Raw genomic sequence first — 21315 nt, forward strand, 5'->3', positions numbered from 1 at the left:
GTTTTGTTCATGAAATCATCAAGTACACAACATATACACAACATAAACCTTTCTATTTGTGGCTTAGTGTATCTTTGCAAATCATGCATCTCTATAAATTTACTTTGTCAGTTAATCTTGGCCTTTGATCTTGAACTCTTCACGCTGCTTTTGTAGACTTTTCAAATCAGTGATTGATTTATTTGTTGATTGATAATCTTAAATATTTAACTACTCTGCATTCTTTACTTTGAGTTTTATATCAAAATCTCCAGTTTTTTATACAGAAAACTCGACATCTCGATAAGTATAATGACTTATCGCGATCTCTTAGTTCTCTACAAGTGGCTTGACTTGTCGAGGTCTCTGAGTTCTCTATAAGTGAACTTAGCTTGTCGAGGTCTCCAAACTTCTGCATATAGAATTGACTTGTTGAGATCTATGAGATCTCTATAGGCATTTTGACTTGTCGATATCTCTGAGATCTCTAATGAGAAAATTGACTTGTCGATATCTCCAATCTTCATATCTTCATTTTGACTTATCGATATCTCTGAGTTCTCGAATGCAGGAATGACCTGTCAATATCTCCAATCTTTACATTCTCATTTGGCTTGTCGATATCTCTGCGACTTCTCGATAAGTTATTCTTGACTTCTCGATAAGTCATTCTGGAGTTCTCGAATGACTTCTCTATATCACTTGATCTGTGACTTGTAGATTTCTTGACTTAGAATGTTTTTCCCAAAACAGATTTATTCAACTCCAAGCTTTTTCATAATGTCTCTGAGGCATGATCTTCATGATCTTCTTCCAGAGTTTATTCTTAGGCTTGAGACTGTTTACAAAAAAATACTCCAGTCTAATCTATTGACACTTTTACAGACTCAAGTAACACAATACATAATACAAACTTAGATTATCATACAACTTATTTAGAGCTGTCAATTTGATTTATTCTTGTTATAGTACAGGTATATCTTGCACAACAATATCCCCCAATTTGTGAGAAGATTGCGTATCACAAATTCATGCTTGTTAACAAGACTTACCCCAAGCTACAATGAACAATAAATCTTTACATAAAAATTGACAGAATTACAACATTTATATATTAGGTGATTTCTTGAGTTTGACAGATACATACATCAGACAAATGTCTCATCTCCTGTTTGTTCTCTAATGAGGTCCTTTAAGTTTACAAGTATTTCCAGCTCTCCTATGATTGGTGTCCCTCTTAAAGCTTCTACAAGTTTGAGTTTGTCAGGTAATGGATAACCCCTCAATAAATCAATCTTAAACTTTGAGAATCTTCCAGCTTTGACATTTTGATACTGTCCCCCAATTTGAGTCCAAGTCTGTAACAAATAAGCTTCCTTTCCTTGATCCTTTCGAAGCAACTTGATCAGTCATTTTGCTGATAAAAGTGCATTCTTCTTTGTCAAATAAAATCTTGAATCCTTTGTCTGCAAATTGACTGACACTGAGAAGATTCACTTCAAGACCAACTACCAATGCTACATCTTCTATGACAATATTTCCAGAAATTAATTTGCCATATCCCATTGTGAAACCTTTGTTGTTGTCTCCAAAAGTCACTAATGGGCCATCCTTCTCCTCAAATTGTGATAGTAGGGCCATATCACCTGTCATATCTCTTGAGCATCCACTATCTATAATCCATATGACTTTCTTCATTTTGCCCTGCACACAACGAGAATTAAGTGTGTTTAGCAACCCAAGCAATATTGGGTACTTTCTTCTTGTTTACAGAATGTGCAGAATTAGAATGAGTGGATTCAGATAGAATAGTGTTCATGGACTGTTGTGTATTTTCCCTTTTTGATGCAGACACAACATTTACTTCTTTGAGGTCTGCTCTCAGCTTATGACAACTCTTCATCTCTTTCAAGTTGCAAGGGATGCAGTCAAACTTGTCACATAATGAGTAGGGATCATTTGCATTTACTTTATTGTACTTGCATGCTCCTTCTACTGGATTTCTAACAACCTTTCTACAAAGGTGAGTTAATGATTCACAGAGCCACATCTTTGACATTGTTTTCTTGGAGCATCTGCAACAAATGCAAAGTTATTGCTTTTTTTTATCCCAATTTTCCCATTTCTATTCTTCTTCTTTTTTCTTGTATCTTCAGTTTTAATTTCCTTGACAGGTGTCTTGGAGTCCTGGTTGATCATGAGCTTTTTGTCAATTTCAACTTTGGAAGTTGGAGTTATTTCTGCATTTTTCTTTTCATTGTCTTCATCAGCAATTTCTTGCTTTATGATCAACTCTTCTTCCTTGAAATTTACTTCACATGCTTTGAACATAGGTGAACCAACCTTTCTCAGCATAGCTGGGACATCTTCACTTTCAGTTGTTTTTCCTTTACCACCTACAGCTTTCTTGTTGCTATTCAAAGCATCATAATCAAGACCAATAGATATGTTAGCACATGACTAATTTTTCTCATGGTACTGTCCAACCAACTCAGATGCATTCCTGAAAAAATTTAACCTTACTTCATTCTTTTCCAGCTTCTCCCTCAACACGGCTTCAATTTCAGCAGCACAATTCAGATTATTTTTTAGATAATCATTTTCTTGCTTGACTGTCTCAAGCTCTACAAGCAGCAGATCCAGCTTTTGCTTCTCACTCTCAGGCTTCTCATTTGGTTTGGTTAGCCTACTGCTTCCTCAATAGCTGCTACCATGCTCGTGTGTATGTGAAACATATCTACACTCATCTTTTCCACAATCTCCTTATATTGACTAGAATTTAAATCAGTAGTGGTTAGAGTTGGTACCTCTGATTTTGATGTGGATGATTCTCAATGCTCAAAATCCATTAGTGCATAGTTTCCAACTTCTTCATCCTCATCATCATTGTCAGTGTCATCCCAACTTTTTCCTTCTGCAATATATGCTTTTCTAGACTATTTCTTTAAGAGAGCTTCATACTTTGCTTCCAGTTTCAAGTAAGCTTTATCCTTCTTCACCTTTTTAGGCATTCTGCATTCAGTAGCAAAGTGACCCAACTCATCACAGTTGAAGCACCTTATCTTTGATATGTGCTTAAAACGAATTTTTTCCTTGATATTATGCTTGATCTTAGTTGTTAAAAGGTAGTGTGTATGATCTTTTGAAGTAGTTAAGTATTTTAGGTCGAATTTATGAACTAATAACCCTTTTGTTTAATCGAACTTGATTTAGTGATCATCTTGAGTTGCATGTTAAGTTTTATTTTGCATGTTGGTACTCTAGGACATGGATGATCTCCATTATTACTTGAGGCCTTAGTTTAGAGTCTTATAGTAGTAAATTTGCCTTGGTTGAGATTTAATATGTGGTTTTAAAGTGGGAGTTAAGGTTGAAAGGCTAGGATAGAATCCTGAAATTTTTTCCAGATTTGCTTGTGAGTTTTGTATTGATTTTGAATGGGCATTTCTTAGGCATTGTTAGGCCCAAGCCACGGGGAGTTAATACTTGGGGTATAATTGAGTCTAGAAATCACAAATTAGATAAACCCAACCATTTAGTGAGGTGCACACACCAAAATTTAGAATCTGTCCAGCAGGGGACAGTTTTGTTGCAACTTAGAAATGAGGAGTTTTGACCATGTGTAGGCCCTCACTAGGCCTTGGTTAGCCCTAGTTAGAGGGAGTGTCAGAGGAGTTTTTCCATCCATAGTTCATAGGAATTAAGTTAGAATCATGTATCATAAGTTAGTGCAAAACAGGACACTTTTCTATCCAGAAAACAGGGGAACATTGGACTTTAAGCTTAGGCCCAGGTAGGCCCAAGCTAGGCCTTTGAGGCACACCAAGTTTGAGAGTTTCCTTATGGTGAGAAGAGTCTAGTATAGAAGTTTGAGAGTTAAAATTGAAGTGTAAGGGTGTCAATTGTACTCATAAACCCATTGGTGTCACTCTGAAATCACTATAATGAGCAAAATCACTTAACCATTAGTTTTAGGGCACTTATGAGTGAGGCCTTGGTTGACCACCATAGTTGTAAGATAGTATAAGGTCAGTAGAGTGTAAGGCCTAAGTCAGGGTCCATAAGAAATTGATGGTTTAGAAAAGGCACTTCGAGTTATGAGGACGATATTAAGAGTTTTGGCTAGTTTAGCATAACTAAGTGACTTGAGTAAGTGGAGTGAGATCATCCAAGCCTAGTGATGCAATATAGTGTGTAAGGATATATTATTATGTACTTAAATGTGCTATATGAACATGAGTGGCTATGTGAACTATTATTCTTATAAGGTAATTATAAGTGTTTATGTGTATATAGGCCTAAGTGCCAATGTGCGTAATTTTGGTTTATAATTAGGTTGAGTTAGTGAGTATAAATTATAATGAGGATATTTATTATTTTGTGTAGGCTCTCAAGATGAGGGTAAACTTTCCATTAAAGTTGTGTGAAGCTCCAGTTGCTCCCACCTGCCAGTCAACTCAAGCCTTTCTCAAGGCAAGTGTTTCAACCTACCTTTTTGTTTATACTGCAAGATAGTGTTAGCCCAGCTTTTATATATGATGCGAGTATTCTAATTCACCTTGATATATATGATACAAATGGTTTCAAATCTATTTTTCGTATTATATGCAAATTCCATGAACCCTCAAGTATCTATTGCAAGTAGTTTAACTTTTCTTGGAGATTTCTATGCAAGTAATTCAAAAGTCATACCATGCTAATGTACCAAGTAATTATGATGTGGAACCCTGTGCAAGTTATTCTCAGTAACCTTATCTTGATACCTAAAAGTCAGCTATCCCTTAAAAGTCGTTCATGATTGCTTGATAACCCTATTCTTAACCCTAAAACATGATACCCTATTATACTTTGAACTGATGCTCACCTTCATTATATTTAAATACTTATGTCTTATCTAGAACCATTACCCTGAACCTAGTTTGACTTAGTTCCTTCATACTATCCGATAACCCTGCTAAATCTCATTGTCAAATTCCTTGTGAATAGAAACCTTGTAATTCCCTTGATAAAGTATAGTCTAGTTGATCATGGCCTTGAAATTTAATGGACCTATTCCCTGTGCTTCAAAGTTGATCTAGAACCCTTGATAAAGATGCTCACTATTTAAGAAATTAACCGTCACTTGGCATCAGTTTTTTTTAAAATAAAAAGTTAAAATTTGGATTTCCAGTCCCAAAAGGGGACAAATATTTTCTTTAGATAGTGGATCTGGACTGAGACACAAGTCCTTTCCGCTCTTAATTTGTAGGCTTAAAAGTTGCCTAGGGATCCCATTAATGTTCTAGAACCTAGCGTGGTTCGGGATTACTTCGCGGCTGATCACCGGCTGTAATCTGTAGCGTCATAAAATGGTTTTTGATAAAAATGGTTTTGAATGGTTTTATTACAATAAAAGATGCCATCATCCTGAAAGTTTATCTGTTGATACAATATTGTTGAATCTTTCAATTCCATTATTAATGTATTATTCTTGTTTATGTATATTATAGTGCTTGTTGAGCATTTGGCTCACTACTTGCTTACCTTGATATTACAGCTAGCAGATATGGTTAGATTCAAGCAGACAACGCGTAAGACTTGTGATGCCGATTCGTATGTTCGAGCTCAGGTAGTTAGTGATTTTGTGTGTGAGGACTCGATATTGGAATCAGGTTGTAATAGATAAAAGTGTTGGGCTGTTCCAAACCCTAAACTGTAAAGATCTTGGATTCGGATGTATTTACTTCCTTTTGTTAACTAAGATAATTACTTGTATATTATCTTTTGTAAATGTTTGGGGCGTGACAGGTTTTGGTATCAGAGCTACGGTTTAGAGTCCCTGGACCACCCAAATAGGTTATATATGTATATAGGTTTATAGAATATTATACGAGAGTGTAGGTATAGGATATTCGAGTCATTCGCTACTATTTCTCATATATATATATATATGCATTGTTTGGCAGCAAAGGGCGCATTCCTCGTCATCTTCTGAACCGTCTGACACAATTGCTTTCTCCCTATATGCTGAGTTGAGGCGGGAGTTCGACAGGCTTCAGGGCAAGTACGATCGAATGTTAGAGCGATTGAAGAACGTTTATCCGGACAACCGAAACTATGAAGGAAAGCCTAAGGAGCAGATGACTGCGAGACTTGAGACCTTGGTTCAGTACATTAATACTAAGCTTGATGAGATGCCATCACACCGAGACCGTACCAGCCAGTATACTATCCAGATGATTGCGGACGAGCTCCAGTGCATTGTGAAGATGCTTCGTGAAGAGAAGACTACCGGACCTCGTTCTAATGGAGAGGAGCCTTAGTTCTTTCTATTATCTACTTTTCATGTCATTGTATTGTTGGACTTTGTAGAATTCCCTGTTGTTTCCTTTAATTAAGCATTTTATCCCTAGATTCAGACTCTATTCCAATCTTGATGTACCTTGACCCTAATATCGATAATTATGCACTATCGTTCTATTTGCTTTCAATTGTTCTTATGCTTTTATATGCATCACCCTTATTGTTTAATTTGAAACACGATTGAATGAATATAATGACTTGTGACACCATAACCATGAAATTTTCTGTATTGTTCATACCTGTTTTGATATAACTTTTATTTCAGGATCATGCCACCTAAAAAGAAGAACCCGACAACAACTTCTACCACAGATCCTAATATTCTTCGACTTCTGGAAACCTTACAAAAGCAAACAAACGTTATAGCTCAACAACAACTAACTCTTCAACAACAATTCAAAAACCAAGATAACCGTGAACCACACCAACCACCTGATCTACCAGTACCACCTCGACAAATTGTTACTTTCAAAGCTTTTCAGAATATGAATCCAACTGCATTTTATGATACCACTGATTCAGTAATAGCTAATACATGGATTAGGGAAATGGAAAGAGCTTTTGATTTGGTTCAGTTAGGAGAAGATCAGAAGATGCCATATGCTACTTATTTTATGAAAGGGGAAGTCATCTATTGGTGGGATTTAGTGAAAGCTATGGAGACAAATCAGCCGGTTTCTTGGGAAAGGTTTAAGAGGTTATTCCAGGAAAAGTATTACCCTATGTATATGCAGAATCAGATGGAGCTTAAATTTTTTGAATTGAAGCAAGGAAGTATATCTATATTGGAGTACGAGAAGAAGTTTATGGAGCTGTCAAGGTTTGTGACGAAGTATACCAACAGTGCGGAAGAGAAAGCAAAGAGATGCCAACAAGGATTAGATCCTTGGATCAGAGATAGAGAGGCTATATTTGAGCTTGATACTTATGCTGGAGTAGTACAGAAGGCTGCTCTGATTGAGAATAATGGGATATAGTTAAGGAAAGAAAAGGATAACAAGAAGAGAAAGGTTCCATTTTATGGAGAGAAGTCTGAAGCCGGAAGCTCACAAGACAGGAGTGTGAAAAGGATTGGATTCCACAAAGGCAGAAATTTTCAGAAGAAGGGAAATTTGAACAAGAGACAAGATTCTAAGGGGGACAACCAGTCAAGCCAAGGACAAGTTGGAGAAAATAGATTTCAAAGACCAAAGTGCAAGCATGCCAGTTGAGGTATTGGCATTACCTCCACCATCTACCGCAACTCCGCAAGCGACAACAAGGACATTTGATTTAAAGATGAAGGACGCTGTTCAGAATTCTGAGGTGATAGCAGGTAAACTTTTAATGAATAATGTTGAAGCTAAGGTATTGACTGATTCTGGAGCTACTATATCTTTTATATCAGAAACTTTCGTTGATAAACTTAAATGTGATAAAATGACCCTGAACGAGGTAATAGATGTGGTAATTGCGAATCAAGAGAAGATTCCTGTGAGTCAATTTTATCCTAAGTGTGAGATTGATATTTCGGGGCATAAATTTTCAAGAGACTTGATACTTTTAAAGTTAGGGGAGTTTGACATAATCTTAGGCATGGATTGGTTAGGGAAGAATAATGCCCAGATAGATTGTAAATCTAAGAAAGTATATTTAAAGACAGAGATTAGAGAAAAAGTGGTATTTAAGGGTCAGAAGCAAGAGCGACTGTTTCTTACAGTCGTCCAGGCTAAAAAAATTGTTTAGGAGAGGTTGCGAATCGTTCCTAGCCTATGTAGTGGATTTAGAAAGAGAGAGCCTCCGCATGGATGATATCCCCGTAGTCAACAAATTTCCAGATGTGTTTCCAGATGAACTACCAGGTTTACCGCCCGATCGATAGATTGAGTTTGAGATCAACCTTGCTCCAGGCATGGAACTAGTTTCGAAGGCACCTTATAGAATGGCACCAGTAGAAATGAAAGAGTTGGCGAGCCAGCTACAGGAATTTTTGGACAAATGAGTGATACGGCCAAGTACGTCACTATAGGGAGCACCTGTTCTATTCGTAAAGAAGAAGGATGGAAGTATGAGGTTATGTATAGACTATCGGGAGTTGAATAAGATGACAATTAAGAACCGTTACCCGCTACGAAGGATAGATGATTTATTTGATCAACTGAAAGGAGATAAGTGTTTTTCCAAGATTGATTTAAGATCAGGATACCATCAATTGAAGATTAAAGAAGACGACATCCCGAAGACATCATTCAGAACATGATACGGACATTATGAATTCTAAGTAATGCCTTTTGGGTTGATAATGCTCATGCAGCATTTATGGATCTGATGAACCGAGTATTTAAAAAGTATTTAGATAAGTTTTTAGTGGTATTCATTGATGATATTCTTATATATTCAAAGTCAGAAGAAGAACATATGCAGCATCTATGGTTAGCATTGGAGATACTCCGACAAGAGAAGTTGTATGCCAAGTTTTCTAAGTGTGAGTTCTGGTTAAAGGAAGTTCAATTTTTGGGACATGTTATTGGAAATGAAAGAGTCAAAGTGGATCCGGCAAAGATTAAGGCAATTATGAGTTGGGAGAGACCAAAGACACCTACGGAAGTGCGAAGTTTTCTAGGATTGGCGGATATTATAGAAGGTTTTTTAAAGATTTCTTGAAAATCGCCACGCCATTGACTAAGTTGACTAGGAAGAATCAGAAATTTGAATGGAATGCAGAATGTGAAGATAGTTTTGAAGAATTGAAACAGAGGTTGGTTACAGCTCCAGTACTAGTATTACCAGACGATCAAGGAGACTTTGTGATTTTTAGTGATGCTTCACATAAGGGCTTGGGTTGCATGCTAATGCAACACAACAAGGTGATTGCGTATGCATCAAGACAGTTAAAACCACATGAATTAAAGTATCCTACACATGACTTGAAATTAGCAGCTATAGTATTTGCACTTAAGATCTGGAGACATTACCTTTACAGAGAAAGGTGTGAGATCTACACGGATCACAAGAGTTTGAAGTATATTTTCACTTAGAAGGAGCTCAATATGAGGCAAAGGAGATGGTTGGAATTAATTAAGGACTATGATTGCTCGATAAATTATCATCCGGGAAAGGCAAATGTGGTAGCTGATGCTTTGTAGGAAAGAGAGGCTGAATATGGCAGCGGTATCAAAGGAATTATCTGGAGAAATCAGGAGATTTAAATTAGAACTGTGTGTTTGCGGAAAAGCTGAGGAGATTTGTCGTACTATGACTTTTCAGCCATCATTGTTGGAAAAGATAAAGAAATGTTAGGAAGAAGTGATGAAATAAGAGAATAATCAACCGACCGGAGAAGAGATTTGTACTCAAAGGGATGAACAATGTATATTAAGGTTTTCCTCAAGAATTTGGATTCCCCATGTAACTGAATTGAAGAATGAGTTATTGTAAGAAGCTCATAATTCTAGATTTCAATCCATCCGGGAAGCACCAAGATGTACCAGGACTTGAAATAGAACTTTGGTGGCCAAATATGAAGCGAGAAGTAGCAAAATGGGTTGTGAGGTGCTATACTTGTCATAAAGTGAAGGCAGAACATCAAAGACCAAGTGGATTAATTCAGCCTTTAAAGATTCCAGAATGGAAGTGGGAAAATATTGCCATGGACTTTATAGTAGGATTACCATGAACGAAATCCGGACATGACGCTATATGGGTTATAGTTGATCGCCTTACGAAGTCGGTACATTTTCTTCCGATTAACGAGAGGTCTTCATTGGACAGATTGGTCCACCTGTATGTGCGTAAAATCGTATTACGACATGGCGTACCTGTATCAATAGTTTCGGACAGAGATCCACGATTTAACTCGAGATTCTGGAATCAATTTCAAGAAAGTCTTGGCACCAAGTTGAATATGAGTACGGCGTATCATCCGCAGACTGATGGTCAAAGCGAGAGGACAATTCAAACAATTGAAGACATGTTGCGTAGCTGTGCGATTGATTTTACGGGAAGTTGGGACGACCACCTACCATTGGTAGAATTCTCCTATAATAAAAACTATCACACCAGTATTGGCATGCCACCATAGAAGCTTTATATGGACGGAAATGCAGATCACCAACCAGTTGGGATGAAGTGGGAGAAATAAAGATTTTAGGCCCGGAATTGGTGCAACAAATGCATGAGACAATCAAATTGATTCAAAAGAGATTACTTGCTGCTCAAGATAGGCAAAGAAAGTATGCAGACCCGACACGTAAGGATATCAGATTCCAAGTAGGTGAAGTCGTATTGCTGAAAGTATCACCGAGGAAAGGATTGTCTCGATTTGGCAAGAAAGGGAAGTTAGCACCTAGATATATTGGTCCTTTTGAAGTTTTCAGTCAAGTAGGGAAGGTGGCCTATGAATTAGCTTTGCCGCCTCGGTATCAGCATGTGCATAACGTCTTTCATGTGTCATTACTTAAGAAGTATAATCCTAATGCCAACCATGTGATTGAATATGAACCCATAGAGATTCAGGCATACATGTCATTTATGGAGCAACCTGTCAAAATACTCGACTGACAAGAGAAGAGTCTTAGAAATAAGTTGGTCAAGTTGGTAAGAGTACTTTGGAGAAATCCCAAGGTGGAAGAGTCAACGTGGGAACTAGAGTCGGATATGCGTAGCCGGTATCCTCACTTATTCTCCTAGGTTTTGAGGACAGAATCCTTAAAGGGGGGAGGATGTTACAACCAGTATTTCTAAACCCTATCTATATATAATTGTGTGTTTATAATTAAAATTTAAATTTTATGGAATTATAAATGTGGATGATTAATATGACTGAGTGCCTATAAACTAAGTGTTTAATGTATTAGTTTATATTAAAAAAAATTTGAAAAGAAAATCTTATCATTTAGTATTTTTAAATGATAATCAAAAGTACTTCATTTTATATGAAAAAACGATTTTAAAAATCTTTTAAAAATAAGCTTTCAAATTTTATATCATTAAATTTCTAAAATCATAAGTTATTTTATGACATTTATTTTAATGATTTATGGAGGTGCATTTATATTTATAAAAATTATTTTATATAAATTAGTTGATTTTTAAATTGTAAATTACTTAGTTGCCCATGCATGCAAATACCCTCCAATTCAATTTAAAAGGGCATAAGAGACAATTCATATCCAATTAACCTTCTTCTATCCACCAAAAGACTAAACTACCCTTACATTTTGCTTGGTTATTGGAGAAGGGCACTTTGGTACATTCCAAATTCCACTATTGAATTAGTACATGGTGAACCATAAAGAGAGGAGTTAACCCAAAACCACACTCCACTCAAGCTCATTATTTTCACTCTCAAATTTTCTCTCCTCCCCCTCTCTTTTTCTTCATTCGGCCGAAGCCCCTTCCCCCATTCCCTTCAATTTTTCTTCATCAAATCCTTGCCATTCTAGTAATTCCATTATCCATTAATATAATATACACTTTACAAGAAGTTTCATACTTAGAAGATGAAGTTTAATGCTTGCATGTCTTGATTTTATGTGATCTCCAAAGAGAAACTCTTAATTCATGTGGATTAAAGAGTTCTCTATGAGATATACTTTTTATGTGCATAAAATAAGTGTTTCCATGAATAAAACTCTTTTAAAGCCTTTTCATGCTACTGATCTTTAGTTGTAAATCCATATTCTACTTTGCATGTTAGAGATAGGGCATTATTTTCAAGTATAATCATGTTATATATGCTCTTCTTTTCGAAAATGTACATGCATGCTTAGTTTGTGTTAAATTCGACCTTATATGTGCTTAAAACGAATTGTTTCCTTGATATTATGCTTGACCTTAGTTGTTAAAAGGTACTGTTCATGATCTTTTGAAGTATTTAAGTATTTTAAGTCGAATTTATGAGCTAATAACCCTCTTGTTTAGTCGAACTTGATTTAGTGATCATCTTGAGTTGCATGTTAAGTTTTATTTTTGCATATTGGTACTATAGGGCATGGATGATCTCCATTATTGGTTGAGCCCTTAGTTTAGAGTCTTATAGTAGTAAATTTTCCTTGGTTGAGATTTAATTCGTGGTTTTAAAGTGGGAGTTAAGGTGGAAAGGTTAGGATAGAATCCTGAAAAATTTTCCAGATTTGCATGTGAGTTTTGTGTTGATTTTGAATGGGCATTTCTTAGGCATTGTTAGGCCCAAGCCACGGGGAGTTAATAATTGGGATATAATTGATTCTAGAAGTCACAAATTAGAGAAACCCAATCATTTAGTGAGGTGCACACACCAAAATTTAGAATCTCTCCAGCAGGGGACAATTTTGTTGAAACTTAGAAATGAGGAGTTTCGACCATGTCATGGGTAGGCCCTCACTAGGACTTTGTTAGCCCTAGATAGAGGGAGTATCAGAGGAGCTTTTCCAGCCATAGTTCATAGGAATTTAGTTAGAATCATGTGTCATAACATAGTGCAAAAAAGGACACTTTTCTGTCCAGAAAATAGGGGAACATTGGACTTTAAGCTTAGGCCCAGGTAGGCCCAAGATAGGCCTTTGAGCCACACCAAGTTTGAGAGTTGACTTATGGTCAGAAGAGTCTAGTGTAGAAGTTTGAGAGTTAAAATTGAAGTGTAAGGGTGTCAATTGTACTCATAAACCCATTGGTGTCACCTCGAAATCACTATAATGAGCAAAATCACTTAACCATCAGTTTTAGGGAACTTATGAGTGAGGCCTAGGTTGACCATAATAGTTGTAAGATAGTATGAGGTCAGTAGAGTGTAAGGCCTAAGTCAGGGTCCATAATAACTTGATGGTTTAGAAAAGGCACTTCGAGTTATGAGGACGATATTAAGAGTTTTGGCTAGTTTAGCATAACTAAGTGACTTGAGTAAGTGGAGTGAGATCATCCAAGCCTAGTGATGCAATATAGTGTGTTTGGATATATTATTATGTACTTAAATATGTTATGTAAACATGAGTGGCTATGTGAACTATTATACTTATAAGGTAATTATAAGCATTTATGTGTATATAGGCCTAAGTGCCAATATGCGTAATTTTGGTTTATAATTAGGTTGAGTTAGTGAGTATATATTATAATGAGGATATTATTATTTTGTGTATGCTCTTGAGACGAGGGTAAACTTGCCATTAAAGTCGAGTGAAGCTCCAGTTGCTCCCACCTACCAGTCAAATCAAGCCTTTTTCAAGGCAAGTGTTTTAACCTACCTTTTTGTTTATACTGCAAGATAGTGTTAGCCCGGCTTTTATATATGATGCGAGTATTCTAATTCACCTTGATATATATGATGCAAATGGTTTCAAATCTATCTTTCCTATTATATGCAAATTCCATAAACCCGTAAGTATCTATTGCAAGTAGTTTAACTTTGCTTGGAGATTTCTATGCAAGTAATTCGAAAGTCATACCATGCTAATATACCAAATAATTGTGATGTGTAACCCTGTGCAAGTTATACTCAGTAACCTTATCTTGATACTAAAAGTCAGCTATCCCTTAAAAGTCGTTCATGATTGCTTGATAACCCTATTCTTACCCCTAAAACATGATACCTTGTTATACTTTGAACTGATGCTCACCTTCATTATATTTCAATACCTATGTCTTATCTGGAACCATTACCTTGAACCTAGTTTGACTTAGTTCCTTCATACTATCTGATAACCCTGCTAAATCTCATTGTCAAATTCCTTGTGAATAGAAACCTTATAATTCCCTTGATAAAGTATAGTCTAGTTGATCATGGTCTTGAAATTTAGTGGACCTATTCCCTGTGCTTCAAAGTTGATCTAGAACCCTTGATAAAGATGCTCATTGTTTAAGAAATTAACCGTCACTTGGCATCAGTTTTTTTAAAAATTAAAAGTTAAAATTTGGATTTCCAGTCCCAAAGGGGGACAAATATTTTCTTTAGATAGTGGATCTGGACAGAGACGCAAGTCCTTTCCGCTCTTAATATGTAGGCTTAAAAGTTGCCTAGGGATCCCATTAATATTCTAGAACCTAGAGAGGTTTGGGATTACTTCGCGGCTGATCACCAGCTGTAATCTGTAGCATCATAAAATGGTTTTTGATAAGGAAATGGTTTTGAATGGTTTTATTACAATAAATGATGCCATCATCCTGAAAGTTTATCTCTTGATATAATACTGTTGAATCTTTCAATTCCATTGTTAATGTATTATTCTTGTTTATGTATATTATAGCGCTTGTTGAGCATTTGGCTCACTACTTGCTTACCCTTATATTACAGCTAGCAGATATGGTTAGATTCAAGCAGACAGCGCGTAAGACTTGTGATGCCAATTCGTGTGTGAGTACTCGATATTGGAATCAGGTTGTAATAGTTAATGGTGTTGGGTTGTTCCAAACCCTAAACTGTAAAGATCTTGGATTCAGATGTATTTACTTCCTTTTCTTAACTAATATAATTACTCGTATATTGTCTTTTATAAATGTTTGGGGTGTGACAGATTGATTGGTTTGTTAATTAATAATCTTTGGTATTTTGATGGATTTTAATCACAGCGGAGGCATGGTAAACACTTTTACACATATAAAATCCAAATAAAAGCATATAAATCGTGATTAAAATATATGAATCGATTACTAACCTTTAATAGAGATCTAAAAGCAACGATCGGAGATCCTTAGCAGCTGCTCCTCAAACGTGAAGCACTCCACCGGTATCCACCAAGAAAACGACGTTAAGGAGGAGGATGAGGTGGAGAGAATTAGGTTTTCTAAAAACTTTTGGGTTCTGGTCCGGGTTAGAATAAAAATAGGATTTATAATAGTATATTTATAGGCAAAATTTTCAGCTGAAATTTTCCCATAAAATATTATTATTATTAACCCATTTATTATTTACATTAATAATTAAAACACCTTTTAATTATTAATCCTTTTTCTAAACACTTTAGAAATAATTCTCTCTCTTGATTTAATTTCCAAAAATTAAATTCTTAATTAATAATATTAGTTTATAATCAATTAAATCTCATTTAATCGATTATTAAATTTGCCAATTAATTATTTATTTCATAAATAAATAATTATTAGCCATTATTAATTAATTCCTCCACCATTAAATCATTTTCTTTTTATGGTGTGACCCTGTAGGTTCAATATTAAGCTGGTAGTAGAAATAAATAATAATAAAACTATTTTATCATTATTTATATAAATTATCTAATTTAGTAAATATGATTAATTAATTAATTAATTAATCATATTTATTCTACATCGTGAGGGATACTTCTCAGCATATCGCGACTATCCGGATAATACGAATTCACTGCTTAGAATACCAATAACCTATTCAGTGAATAGTTACCGTACAATAAACTCCTTCTACCCTACAATGTCCTGATTAAATACAAGGCATGGATCTCGTGTCAAGCCTATCTAATTTAAACACTTGCTTACCATTTACTATGTTTAGTTCTATGCAAATTAGAAACTCCTTTCTAATTTCATTCACTCTGGCCAGAGATTCCTGAACTAGCATAAGTGGATTAGCCTTGAACATTCGCTTCCTTCACGGGAAGGGGTAGATCCTTTATTGATCATACACTATCTTTGTGTACAAATTCCTATACCCAGTAGAGCCCTAATAATTGTCCCTGGAGACTAAGAACTAAACCAAAGCATAGTTCAGTGTACACAAGATGACTATGATGACCTCAAGTCTAAGGATACTTGTACAACTATCACTATGTGAACAACTGTTGACACGTGAGTGAACTCCATCAGTTGTTCAGCTATGCGAGTCATGTTCAGTGAACTTATTCTATAATAAGCACCTACATACTAGCTATAGTGTCACCACACAAATATCTATGAGAACAGACATCCTTCAAATTGAAGCAAGCATAGTATGTACCGATCTTTGCGGATTATTAATCACCAGTTAGTAATCCTATGACCGGGAACTATTTAAGTTTAGAGTTATCATCTTTTAGGTCTCACTATTATGATCTCATCATAATCCATAAAAGTTTTACTCTAAACTATGGTATATCTTATTTAAACACTTCAATAGATAGAGCCCGTAATAAAAACAAAACAAGTCTTTTATTAATATCAATGAAATCAAAATAGATTACATAAAAGTTATTCCTAAATCCTAATACATGATTGCACTTAGGACATATTCCTTTTAATCTCCCACTTGTACTAAAGTCAATCACTCTGGTATCTAATACCCATCTTGTCTTTATGACGATCAAAGTGACTTTCATAAAGTAGCTTTGTGAGTGGGTCTGCTATGTTGTTATGTGTGTCAACTCTATTTCAATACAACACAAGAAATGTTAACCCCTTTTGTAGACACATGGTTCATCTACGTTTTTCATAAAATCAAACTCTTTGATTGTCTCATCAAAACGGATGTTCCATCTACGAGAAGCTTGCTTTAAACCACATATGGTTCGCAGCAGCTTACACACTAGGTTTTCATTTCTCTTGGAAAGAAAACCATCTGGCTAATTGCCAGATCTCATAGTCATAGTAAGCAACAATCGCAAGCAAAATCCGAACTGATTTTAACAGGGCTACAGGTAAAAGGTTTCATCAAAGTCAATCCATTGCCTTTGTTTGAATCCTTTTCCCAAAAGCCTGGCCTTAAAGGTCTCCACCTGGCCATCTGCTCTAATCATTCTTTTATATCCCGTATACATATATTTCATTCCGGATTTTATGGCACTATGCCATTTCTCTGAGTCAACACTACTCATAGCCTCATTATAGGTCACAGGGTCATCATCATCAATGATCGGCAACTCATTGTCATTCTCAATGACAAGGCCATATTACCTCTCAGGTTGGCGAGACACTCTCCCTGACCTACGAATGGGCTGTTCCACAGAAGGTTGTTCAGTCAGAATAGGTGTTTCCACTTGATCCGTAGTAGTTTGTGCTTCTTGAACTTCATCAAGTTCAATTTTGCTCCCACTGTTTCCTTCAAGGATAAACTCCTTTTCCAAGAAGGTAGCATGTCTGGAGACAAACACCCGATGATCGGTGTAAAAGTAATACCCTAAAGTCTCTTTAGCCTATCCCACAAAACTACATTTTACGGATCGATATTCCAGCTTATCTGGTTCAACTTTCTTGACATAATCTGGACATCCCCAAATCTTAACGTGTTTAAGACTCGGTTTCCTTTCTTTCCATATCTCATACGGAGTTTGAGGAACAGATTTGGAAGGCACCTTATTCAGTAAATATGCTGAGGTTTTCAATGCATAACCCCATAGGAATACTGGAAGATTTGCATAACTCATCATGGACCGAACTATGTCTAACAAAGTTCGATTTCTCCTTTCAGATACCAATCTGGAGGCGTCCACTGGGAGACTATACCATTTACTTTGAGATAATCCAGAAATTCTCCATTCAAGTATTCACCACCTCGATCTAATCGAAGAATTATAATACTATGTTTGGTTTGTTTCTCCACTTTATACTTATACTCTTTGAACTTTTCAAAGGCTTCAGACTTGTGTTTCATCAAACACATATCCGAATCTAGATCTATTATCCATGAAAGTAATAAAGTATGAAAATCCACCCATGGCTTGCGTAGACATTGGTCCACATACATCTGTGTGTACCATTCCTAGAAAATTTGCAGCCCTCTCTCCATGTCTACTAAATGGAGACTGCAGTGCCACAATGAAGTGAGATTTTCATCATCCCTTTTCTTTTATTAGTTTGTTCAATCTGAATTAAATTATGTCACATTTATACAGACCATTATTTAAAGTACCACGTCCATAAAGAATATTATCTCTAAGAATAGAACATTCATTATTCTCAATAATAAATGAAAATCCAGCCAAGTCTAACATGGGAATAATATTCCTCACAATCGAGGGAACAAAATAACAATTATTTTAAAAAAACAATAGTCTTGCCCGTAGGCATATGTAAATGAAATGATTCTACATCTTCAGCAGCAAGTCTCGCTCCATTTTCCATCAGTAGAATCACCTCCTCTTCCTCAAGAGTCCTACTTCTCCTTAGTCCCTAGAACAAATTGCAGATATGAGAACCACAGGCGGTATCTAATACCCAAGTAAAAATTTGATTTAATGACATATTCACTTCTATCATGAACATACCTGAATCAGAAGCGGTAGTCTCACTACCCTTCTTCTTCTTCTTCAATTCTGCAAGGTAAACCTTGTAGTTCCTCTTGCAGTGCCCCACCTTGTTACAATGAAAGCAAACAACTTTACTCTTGGGGTCTTCAGCTTTTGGTGGAACCGGCATTTTTTCAACTACTTTCTTCTTCTTGGAAGTGTTCCTCTTCCTTTTCTTAGGATTGGAACCTTCACCAATTAGAAGAACAGAACTCTTCTTAGGGGGGAAATTCGATTCCGCAGTCTTCAACATGTTGTGGAGTTCAGGCAGGCTGACATCCAACTTATTCATGTGAAAGTTCACAACAAACTGCGAGAACGAACACGGAAGCGATTGCAAGACCAGGTCTTGGCTCAGCTCCCCATCCATGGCAAAACCAAGTTGTCCAAGACGTTCAATCAAATTGATCATCTTAAGTACATGGTCATTCACAGATGATCCCTCAGACATCCTACAACCGAACAACTCCTTCGATATCTCATATCGAGCTGTCCTCCCTGCCACATCATACAACTCTTGTAGATGCATAAGGATAGTGTGAGCATCCATATTCTCATGTTGCTTCTGTAGCTCAATGTTCATGGAAGCTAGCATGATGCATTGAGCAACATTTGCATCATCTACCCATTTACGATACACAACATGTTCATCATTATATGCATCAATAGCAGGTTCAGTAGGCTTAGGTGAGTCAATCACGTATTCCAGCTTCTACATCCTGAGAATAATTCTCAAGTTTCGAAGCCAGTCAGCATAATTAGGACCAGTCAACTTGTGAGCATCCAGTATGCTCCTGAGTGATAGTGCAGAAGACATAATGTATATTGTAAATCTGTAAATGATGAACACATAACAACACTTAGCAAATATTCAATTTCATTTTAAAAATACTATATGAATCGGGTCTTTATTCATAAGTGGCTCCCACTAGTTTATCTAATGTATTCAACCCCTTACGTGAAAAATTAAGCATTCATAATGCTAGTGGGAATAGGGATCCTACATTCCATTACACAACCCCGGTTGTAGCACGAACCGCCATGTAATGTTCAATAGGAAGACAACTCTTGTCAATTACATCTTATGTTATTCCCTAATCAAACTTTAGCCTCTTGAATACTTGAGTTACGACTGTGGCACGACAAACTCAATATTCTAAGTCAAGTCTAACCCAACATTCCGTACATTTGAATCAGTCTCCAACGGCCCACGGCTGTGGCACGTACCGACCTTTAGATTCTAATTCAACGTACACATCTCTATGTAATAGACAAGTATTTCTTATTTCGAAATCAAAGCCCTCGGCTGTAGCACGAACTGACAATGATTTAAAAATAAGAACTACTTTCTATCATGTTGGAAGGCTATGACCGACACAAGCCCGTTGTATCACTGGCCAATTACTACTTGATATTATTTAATTTTAGAGGGATTATATTACGTTACAATCATAATCATATTATAAAGAGATTCTTCCTTTTAAATTAAATTTTTCAAATCAGTAATCAATAATCAGATGATTCCCAGATCGGGTGGAGCATTGTCAAGCGGCGTCACTTAATAACCCTTTCTTACAGATAGAAATCTGTTGTTGACAGAATCATCCTTTCTCTCATATTGAAAATTCATATTCAATTAAGTGTTTCATAAACACAAGAATCTCATTATTGTATTCATAATATTATTATTAAGGTTATGAAATAATTTCGCTATACTAGATTGTCTAACAAGCGCCTTATGTTCATTTAAGTTCACCTAAATCTATCATCGCATGATAAACTAAGAATATATCACATATATCAACATGAATAAGGTAGGCATGTTACATCATCTAGCATATTGGTCTAAGCATTATACATCTCTATGTATCACATGAAGCATTTAAAAGCAATTAAAACAGTCAAAAATAGCTTTAAAACACTTTCGGAAATATAAACAGTTCAAAAATTTTATATAAACTAAAATTTGATCACTCCATTAGATCCGTCTCGGAAAAACGAATCCAACGATATATTGCACGCCCAAAACGGAGTTACGAAACTCCCAGAAATCAAATTTAAAAATAGCAGATGGGCTGTAACGCATTACAGGAATGCGTTACTAGCTCTGTAACGCATTCCAGTGATGTGTTACAACCCTTTTAAGCCATTAAAAGGTGTAACGCATTCCGTGAATGCGCCACAGGATGTAACGCATTCCCGGAATGTGCGACACCCCTTTCCCTTCTCTTGCAGCAGCCAACAACTGCGCCTGTCTCGAACGCCGTGCCTGACATCTGTTTTTCCGTGCAATCAACCAGTACAGCAACAGCAGACAACAGATGTACAAATATATATACATACTTACAATTTCATATATATATATATATATATATATCTTTATTTAATTAAGAATTTAATTGTAAGATCTTCAAAAATTCATAATAAAAAATCTATACATTATAAAATTATGAAAAAAATACCCAGACGATCTACAACACTTGTAGAACCCAGATCAACATTCAAAATTATTCTGAGAAACGATTTCTCATCAGACATAATTAATCCATAATATAACTTGTAAAAATCATAATTAATTCATACAAGCTCATAAAATTCTGAAATTTTTATCACAGATCTATATGCATACAACCTATGCTCTGATACCATTGATGGATTTTAATCGCAGCGAAGGCATGGTAAAACACTTTTACACATATAAAATCCAAATAAAAGCATATAAATCGTGATTAAAACATATGAATCGATTACTAACCTTTAATAGCGATCCAAAAGCAACGATCGGAGATCCTTAGCAGCTGCTCCTCAAACGTGAAGCACTCCACTGGTATCCACCAAGAAAACGACGTTAAGG

Source organism: Apium graveolens, chromosome 2 (assembly GCF_009905375.1).
Source record: "Apium graveolens cultivar Ventura chromosome 2, ASM990537v1, whole genome shotgun sequence".
Taxonomy (NCBI): Eukaryota; Viridiplantae; Streptophyta; class Magnoliopsida; order Apiales; family Apiaceae; genus Apium; species Apium graveolens.